Here is a 9394-nt window from a genome sequence, read left to right as displayed (position 1 = left end):
GAGAGATGGATAGATAGATATAGAGGGGATAGATAGATATAGAGGGGGGATAGATAGATATAGAGGGGGATAGATAGATATAGAGGGGGATAGATAGATATAGAGGGGGGATAGATAGATATAGAGGGGGATAGAGAGATATAGAGGGGGGATAGATAGATATAGAGGGGGATATCTAGAGAGAGAGACGGATAGAGAGCTATCTAGAGAGAGGGGGAGAGAGAGATATCTAGAGAGGGGGGATAGAGAGATATCTAGAGAGAGAGGGATAGAGAGATATCTAGAGAGAGAGATATCTGGAGAGTGGGATAGAGATATCTAGAGAGAGGGATAGAGATATCTAGAGAGAGGGATAGAGATATCTAGAGAGTGGGATAGAGAGAGATATCTAGAGAGAGGGATAGAGATATCTAGAGAGAGGGATAGAGATATCTAGAGAGAGGGATAGAGAGATATCTAGAGAGAGAGGGATAGATATCTAGAGAGAGACAGAGAGAGATCTAGAGAGAGAGGGATAGAGATATATCTAGAGAGAGACAGAGAGAGATATCTAGAGAGAGAGAGGGATAGAGAGAGATATCTAGAGAGAGACGTATGTAGAAAGAGAAAGGGATAGAGAGATATATCTAGAGAGAGGGAGGGATATAGAGATATATCTAGAGAGAGAGGGATAGAAGGCGGATAGATAGATATAGAGGGGGATATAGAGGGAGGGATAGATAGATATAGAGGGGGATAGATAGATATAGAGGGGATAGATAGATATAGAGGGAGGATAGATAGATATAGAGGGGGATAGATAGATATAGAGGGGGGCTAGAGAGATATAGAGGGGCTAGAGAGATATAGAGGGAGGATAGATAGATATAGAGGGGATAGATAGATATAGAGGGGGATAGATAGATATAGAGGGGGGATAGATATAGAGGGGGATAGAGAGATATAGAGGGAGGATAGAGATATAGAGGGGGGATAGATAGATATAGAGGGAGGATAGATAAATATAGAGGGAGGATAGATAGATATAGAGGGGGATAGAGAGATATAGAGGGAGGATCGAGAGATATAGAGGGAGGATAGAGAGATATAGAGGGGGGATAGATAGATATAGAGGGGGGATAGAGAGATATAGAGGGGGGATAGAGAGATATAGAGGGAGGATAAATATAGAGGGAGGATAGATAGATATAGAGGGAGGGATAGATTGATATAGAGGGAGGATAGAGAGATATAGAGGGGGATAGAGAGATATAGAGGGGGATAGAGAGATATAGAGGGGGATAGAGAGATATAGAGGGAGGATAGAGAGATATAGAGGGAGGATAGATAGATATAGAGGGGGATAGAGAGATATAGAGGGAGGATAGAGAGATATAGAGGGAGGGATAGATATAGAGGGGGATAGAGAGATATAGAGGGAGGATAGATTGATATAGAGGGAGGATAGAGAGATATAGAGGGGGATAGAGAGATATAGAGGGAGGGATAGATAGATATAGAGGGAGGATAGAGAGATATAGAGGGGGGATAGAGATATATAGAGGGGGGTAGATAGATATAGAGGGGGGAATAGAGAGATATAGAGGGAGGATAGATAGATATAGAGGGGGATAGAGAGATATAGAGGGGGATAGAGAGATATAGAGGGAGGATAGATAGATATAGAGGGAGGATAGATATAGAGGGAGGATAGAGAGATATAGAGGGAGGGATAGATAGATATAGAGGGAGGATAGAGAGATATAGAGGGGGGATAGAGATATATAGAGGGGGATAGATAGATATAGAGGGGGGAATAGAGAGATATAGAGGGAGGATAGATAGATATAGAGGGGGATAGAGAGATATAGAGGGGGATAGAGAGATATAGAGGGGGATAGAGAGATATAGAGGGAGGATAGAGAGATATAGAGGGAGGGATAGATAGATATAGAGGGGGATAGAGAAATATAGAGGGAGGGATAGATTGATATAGAGGGAGGATAGAGAGATATAGAGGGGGATAGAGAGATATAGAGGGGGATAGAGAGATATAGAGGGGGATAGAGAGATATAGAGGGAGGATAGAGAGATATAGAGGGAGGATAGATAGATATAGAGGGGGATAGAGAGATATAGAGGGAGGATAGAGAGATATAGAGGGAGGGATAGATAGATATAGAGGGGGATAGAGAGATATAGAGGGAGGGATAGATTGATATAGAGGGAGGATAGAGAGATATAGAGGGGGATAGAGAGATATAGAGGGGGATAGATAGATATAGAGGGAGGATAGAGAGATATAGAGGGAGGGATAGATAGATATAGAGGGGGATAGATAGATATAGAGGGGATAGAGAGATATAGAGGGGGGATAGATATAGAGGGGGGATAGAGTGATATAGAGGGGGGATAGATATAGAGGGAGGATAGAGAGATATAGAGGGAGGATAGATAGATATAGAGGGGGGATAGAGTGATATAGAGGGGGGATAGAGTGATATAGAGGGGGGATAGAGTGATATAGAGGGAGGATAGAGATATAGAGGGGGATAGAGAGATATAGAGGGAGGATAGATAGATATAGAGGGAGGATAGAGTGATATAGAGGGAGGATAGATAGATATAGAGGGAGGATAGAGAGATATAGAAGGGGGATAGATAGATATAGAGGGAGGATAGAGAGATATAGAGGGAGGATAGAGAGATATAGAGGGAGGGATAGATAGATATAGAGGGAGGATAGATAGATATAGAGGGGATAGAGAGATATAGAGGGAGGATAGAGAGATATAGAGGGAGGATAGAGAGATATAGAGGGAGGATAGATAGATATAGAGGGAGGATAGATAGATATAGAGGGGGATATAGGGGGTTACTTATCGAGGGGGTCAGATAGATTTAGATGTACGATATATATAGAGGGAGATATGGTGAGATATAAAGGGAGGGATAAAGCTATAGAGGGAAGGAGATATAGTTCAAGCAAGGGATAGATTGATTTAGATGGAGGGAGATGTAGAACACTACAGCGCAGTACGGGCCCTTCGGCCCTTGATGTTGCGCCGACCCGTGAAACCATCTGAAGCCTATCTGACCTACACTATTCCATTTTCATCCATATGTCTATCCAGTGACCACTTAAATGCCCTTAAATTTGGCGAGTCTACTACTGTTGCAGGCAGGGCAGTTCCGCACCCCTCCTACTCTCTGAGTAAAGAAACTGCCTCTGACATCTGTCCTATATCTACCACCCCTCAATTTAAAGCTATGTCCCCTCGTGTTGGTCATCACCATCCAAGGAAAAAGACTCTCAGTTCACCCTATCTAACCATCTGACTATCTTATATGTCTCTAATATGTCACCTCTCAGCCTTCTCCTCTCTAACGAAAACAACCTCAATTCCGTGAGCCTTTCCTCTTAAGACCGTCCCTCCAGACCAGGCAACATCCTAGTAAATCTCCTCTGAACCCTTTCCAAAGCTTCAACATCCTTCCTATAATGTGGTGACCAGAACTGCACGCAGTACTCCAGGTGCGGCCGCACCAGAGTTTTGTACAGCTGCAGCATGACCTCGTGGCTCCGAAACTCAATCCCCCTACTGATAAAGGCTAGCACACCATATGCCTTCTTAACAGCCCTATTAACCTGGGTGGCAACTTTCAGGGATTTATGTACCTGGATGCCGAGATCTCTCTGTTCATCTACACTACCAAGAATCTTGCCATTAGCCCAGTACTCTGCATTCCTGTTACTCCTTCCAAAGTGAACCACCTCTCACTTTTCCGCATTAAACTCCATCTGCCACCTCTCAGCCCAGCTCTGCAGCTTATCTATGTCGCTATGTAACCTATAACATCCTTCAGCACTATCCACAACTCCACCGACCTTCGTGTCATCTGCAAATTTACTAACCCATCCTTCTACACCCTCTTCCAGGTCATTTATAAAAATGACAAACAGCAGTGGCCCCAAAACAGATCCTTGCGGTACACCACTAGTAACTGAACTCCAGGATGAACATTTGCCATCAACCACCACCCTCTGCCTTCTTTCAGCTAGCCAATTACTGATCCAAACCGCTAAATCACCTTCAATCCCATACTTTCTGCAATAGCCTACCGTGGGAAACCTTATCAAACGCCTTACTGAAATCCATATACACCACATCAACTGCTTTACCCTCATCCACCTGTTTGGTCACCTTCTCAAAAAACTCAATAAGGTTTGTGGGGCATGACCTACACTTCACAAAACCGTGTTGAGTATCGCTAATCAACTTGTTCTTTTCAAGATGATTATAAACCTTGTCTCTTACAGCCTTTTCCAACATTTTACCCACAACCGAAGTAAGGCTCACAGGTCTATAATTACCAGGGTTGTCTCTACTCCCCGATGGATAGACAGGGATACATATAGAGGGAGATATAGATAGAGCGAGGGATAGATTGATTTAGATGGAGAGAGATATAGATAGGAGGGGTAGATATATAGAGGAGATATTAATGGAGGGAGATATAGATGGAGGGAGGTATAGGAAGATATTGAGGCAGCACGGTAGCACAAGTGATTAGCACTGTGGCTTCACAGCGCCAGGGTCCCAGGTTCGATTCCCCGCTGGGTCACTGTGTGTGTGGAGTCTGCAAGTTCTCCCCGTGTCTGTGGGTTTCCTCCGGGTGCTCCGGTTTCCTCCCACAGTCCAAAGACATGCAGGTTAGGTGGATTGGCCATGATAAATTGCCTTTAGTGACCAAAAAAGGTTCGGAGGGGTTATGGGGATAGGGTGGAAGTGAGGGCTTAAATGGGTAGGTGCAGACTCGATGGGCCGAATGGTCTCCTTCACTGTATGAAAGGGGGGGGGATACAGAGAGGTATAGATATAAATAGACAGAGGGAGGTATAGATACAGGGGTAGATCAATATAGATGGAGGGAGGGAGATAGATATAGATAGGGGGTAGATTGATATAGATGGAAGGAGGGAGATATAGAAGGAGTAGGGAGATAGATGAGATAGATCGAGGGAGGGAGATATCGATAGAGGGAGGGAGATATCGATGGAGGGAGATATAGATAGAGGGATGGAGATATCGATGGAGGGAGGGAGATAGATGAGATAGATATAGATAGAGGAAGGAAGATATAGATAGAGGGGAGGGAGGTACAGAGGGAAGGAGGGAGATACAGATAAAGGGAGGGATGGATGGAAGGAAGGATAGAGCGTGGGAAAGATACAGATAGAGGGAGGTCGATATAGTTGGAGGGTGATAGATAGAGATTAAGGGAGACATGTAGAGGGAGATGTAGATATAGGGAGGGATAGGGAGATGTAGATAGAGAGGAGAGAGATGCCTATAGATGGAAGGAGAGAGAGTGAGGGAGATATAGAGAGGGGATGATATAGATAGATGGAGGGAGGGAGATATGGAGGCAGGGAGGAAGATATAGCTGGAGGAAGGGAGGGAGATATGGATAGAGGGAGATAAAGAAAGGGAGGAAAAGAGATGTAGAGGGAGGGAGGTATAGAAAGAGGAGGGACATAGGTAGTGGGAGCAAGATATGGATGGAGATATGGGTAGAGGGAGCTATAGAGAGGGAGAGAGATTGATAGGGAATATAGAGAGAGGGAGAGAGATTTAGATAGGGAATATAGAGGGAGGGAGATACGGATGGAGGGACAGATATTTATATACACACCCATTTGTAAACACTCATTTCTTAAAGGTGCTCTCACTAATGGCTCGGCACAACATTGAGGGCCGAAGGGCCTGTTCTGTGCTGTACTGTTCTATTCTATGACTACAGATATTTATATACACACCCATTTATAAACACCCATTTCTTAAAGGTACACTCACATGACAGTAGGGACTCTATCTCTAGCCATTCGTTTATTTTTGTTCATTTATGGCACGTGGAGATCGCCCGTCTGGGCCAGCATTTACTGCCTCTCCCTGATTTCCCTCCATTTTAGAGGGAGTTTAAGAATTAACCACATTCCTGTGGATCTGGCATCACAGCGGGTTTCTTACGGCAATCGGCAGCGATTTCATGGTCATTATTAGACTATTTATTGAACTTCACCATTGGCCGTGATGGGTTTTGAATGACCCCAACGCGGGAAAAAAATGCAAGGCTCCATGGAAGCACGGAGGGAGTGAGGCCCGGTGAGTCGCACTTGCAGAGAACCAGCACAAACCTCAAGGATCGAATGGCCTCGGATGCCGAAAGCGCTCTCTGATCAGCCCCATCATCCATGTTTTTTTCTGGGCAGCACGGTGGCCTAGTGGTTAGCCCTGCTGCCTCACGGCGCTGAGGTCCCAGGTTTGATCCCGGCTCTGGGTCACTGTCCGTGTGGAGTTTGCACATTCTCCCCCGTGTCTGCGTGGGTTTCGCCCCCACAACCCAAAAATGTGCAGAGTAGGTGGATTGGCCACGCTAAATTGCCCCTTAATTGGAAAAAATAATTGGGTAATCTAAATTTATATTTTAAAAAAATCCATGTTTTTTTCCAGTTCCCAGATTCGTTCAGCTTAAACCCCAGGGAGACGCTCGGACTGAGAGCAAGAGGGTCTCTCTCGTGTCTTTATGGGGCAGCATAGAGTGAGCAAACGGCAGCACGGTGGCGCAGTGGGTTAGCCCTGCCGCCTCACGGAGCCGAGGTCCCAGGTTCGCTCCCGGCTCCGGGTCCCTGTCCGTGTGGCGTTTGCACGTTCTCCCCGTGTCTGTGTGGGTTTCGCCCCCACAACCCGAAGATGTGCAGGCTAGGTGGATTGGCCACGCTACATTGCCCCTTAATTGGAAAAAAATGAATTGGGTACTCTAAATTTTTTTTCAAAGCACCCCATCCGCCACCTTCGACCTTTGTCAGAAGATACAGCAGGACATAGATAGGTTGGAGACTTGGGCAGAGAAATGGCAAATGGAGTTTAATCCGGACAAATGTGAGGTAATGCATTTTGTAGGTCTAACATAGAGGGGAAATATACCGTAAATGGCAAAACTCTTGGGAGTAAAGAAAGAGAGATCTGGGCGTGCAGGTCCACAGATCTTTGAAGGTGGCAGTACAAGTGGACAAGGTAGTCATACGGAATGCTTGCCTTCATTAGACAGTGCATCGAGTGTAAAAACTGCCAAGTCAGGCTACAGTTGTATAGAACCTTGGTAAGGCCGCACTTGGAATATTGCGCACAATTCTGGTCGCCGCACTACCAGAAGGATGTGGAGGCTTTGGAGAGGGTGCAGAGGAGGTTTACCAGGATGTTGCCTGGTCTGGAGGGTGTTAGCGATGCGGAGAGACTGAATAGACTCGGACTGTTTTCATTAGAAAGATGGAGGTTGAGGGGCGACCTGTTAGAGAGCTACAAGGTTATTAGGGGCATGGATAGAGTGGAAGGGCAGGCTCTCTTTCCCAGGGTGGAGGGGTCAGTCACCAGGAGGCAGGTTAAAGGTCCGTGGGGCAAAGTTTAGAGGAGATGTGCGAGGCAGGTTTTTACACAGAGGGTGGTGAGTGCCTGGAATGCGTTGCCAGGGGAGGCTGTGGAAGCAGATACATTAACGGCATTCGAAAAGGCATCTTGACAAACACATGGATAGGATGGTATAGAGGGATACGGCCAAGGAAGGGCTGAGGGTTTGGGCCAAGGGTGGTATCATGACCGGTACAGGCTCGGAGGGCCGAAGGGCCTGTTCCTGTGCTGTGTTGTTCTTTGTCATGACATGATGTTGGAGGAATCCGTTCTTGCCTTAATAATGGGTTAATGCAGGCACCACCTCTGAGTTCAATGCAGCTGTGATTGAGCCATTTGCCAAGGAACCACCTTCTAATTAATCAATAATAATTAATCAGGGGCTGTTTAGCTCACAGGGCTAATCGCTGGCTTTGAAAGCAGACCAAGGCAAGCCAGCAGCACGGTTCGATTCCCGTAACAGCCTCCCCGAACAGGCGCCATTTCATTTCATCGCTTATTGTCACGAGTAGGCTTCAATGAAGTTACTGTGAAAAGCCCCTAGTCGCCACCTTCCGTCGCCTGTTTGGGGAGGCCGGTACAGGAATTGAACCCGCGCTGCTGGCGTTGTTCTGCATTACAAGCCAGCTGTTTAGCCCACTGTGCTAAACTAGCCCCTCAACAACCTCTGGGCACAGTTCGAGGTGACGTCGGCAGATGTTGATGGAGTCGCAGGGATGGGGTTAATTTAGCTAGATGTGATCCACTCCCAATTTCAGGTCCTGATTGTGTTATTCCTTGTCCCTTTATTGAGAGACAAGGAATAACACATGGTACCAGGAGACTTCAGAACGCTTACTATAAGATTACACAAGATGCAGACAAAGAAGGACCAAAGTGGCAAGAAAACTCCTACCGGACATTCGACGTGGGAAGACCTCGCTAATTCGATGGTCTTTGTTGGAACCCCACACCTGGTACCATGTGTTATTCCTGGTCTCTGAATAAAGCTCGTAGTCTTAAAGTTGAAGCTTTATTGTGAATTCGTTCTCTCTCCAGCGCTTAAACTACGTTATGTCTGAGCTGCCTGTCTGTATTCTGCTCCCAGCTGCCGTTCCTGTGAAGTGCCCTCTAACTTCCTGTCTTTCTCTATTTATACCTCTCTCGTGCCCCCTCTAGTGCTTGCTCAGGTGTATTGCACCTGCATTGACCCCTTGTGTATGCATACACAGATATACAGATCACTACACTGATGTCGGGCAGTTGAAGTGAATCGGACAGCTGAAGCGAAGGCAAAGACGAGCTTTAAATCTGGAATTGAAAAGCGAGCCGGCCGTGACACCGGGTGTCGCAGGAGCCCGCAAAATGTCCCCTTCAGGGTGGGAAATCGGCCATCCTTAGCCCGGTCTGGCCTACTTGTGACTCCAGACCCCCCCCCCCCCCCCCCCCCCGCCAACAGCAATGTCGTCTAACTGCCCCTCTGAAATGGCCCGAGCCAAACGCTCATTTCAAGGGCGATTAGGGATGAGTAACAAATGCTGGGCCTTTCCCAGCGATCCCCAATCCCACAAAATAATTTTTACAAGTTACCTGTATCGGCCGTGGTTTTGCCCATTCCATCGATGTCTACTTGTGGTTTTCTGCACTGCTTAGTATTCCTCCTATTCCAGCATCGTCTGCAGACTGAGGGCTTATGGGTCCATTTTCGAATACGCAAACGCACCCTGAACACTACTGGATGTGCAGGTACTTCCCCGTGGGCCTCTGGCCCAACATTCACACCTGCTACCCGAGCTGACACCTGATTTGGCCGTTCAACGCATTTGCCGTTTTCTGCGAGCTTGCCACGGGCAAATTGGCTGTGACTTACTCTGGGAGGTTCCTTGTTGGTTGCGGAACCCTCGGCGAAAAGGAAAGTGCGCTCCCTCACAGGCCGAACTCCTGCCCCTGGGCGGTGGGGTCAATCA

Source organism: Scyliorhinus canicula, chromosome 30 (genome assembly GCF_902713615.1).
Source record: "Scyliorhinus canicula chromosome 30, sScyCan1.1, whole genome shotgun sequence".
NCBI lineage: Eukaryota > Metazoa > Chordata > Chondrichthyes > Carcharhiniformes > Scyliorhinidae > Scyliorhinus > Scyliorhinus canicula.
The sequence above is the reverse complement of the archived record's forward strand: the minus strand, read 5'-3'. Positions refer to the sequence as shown.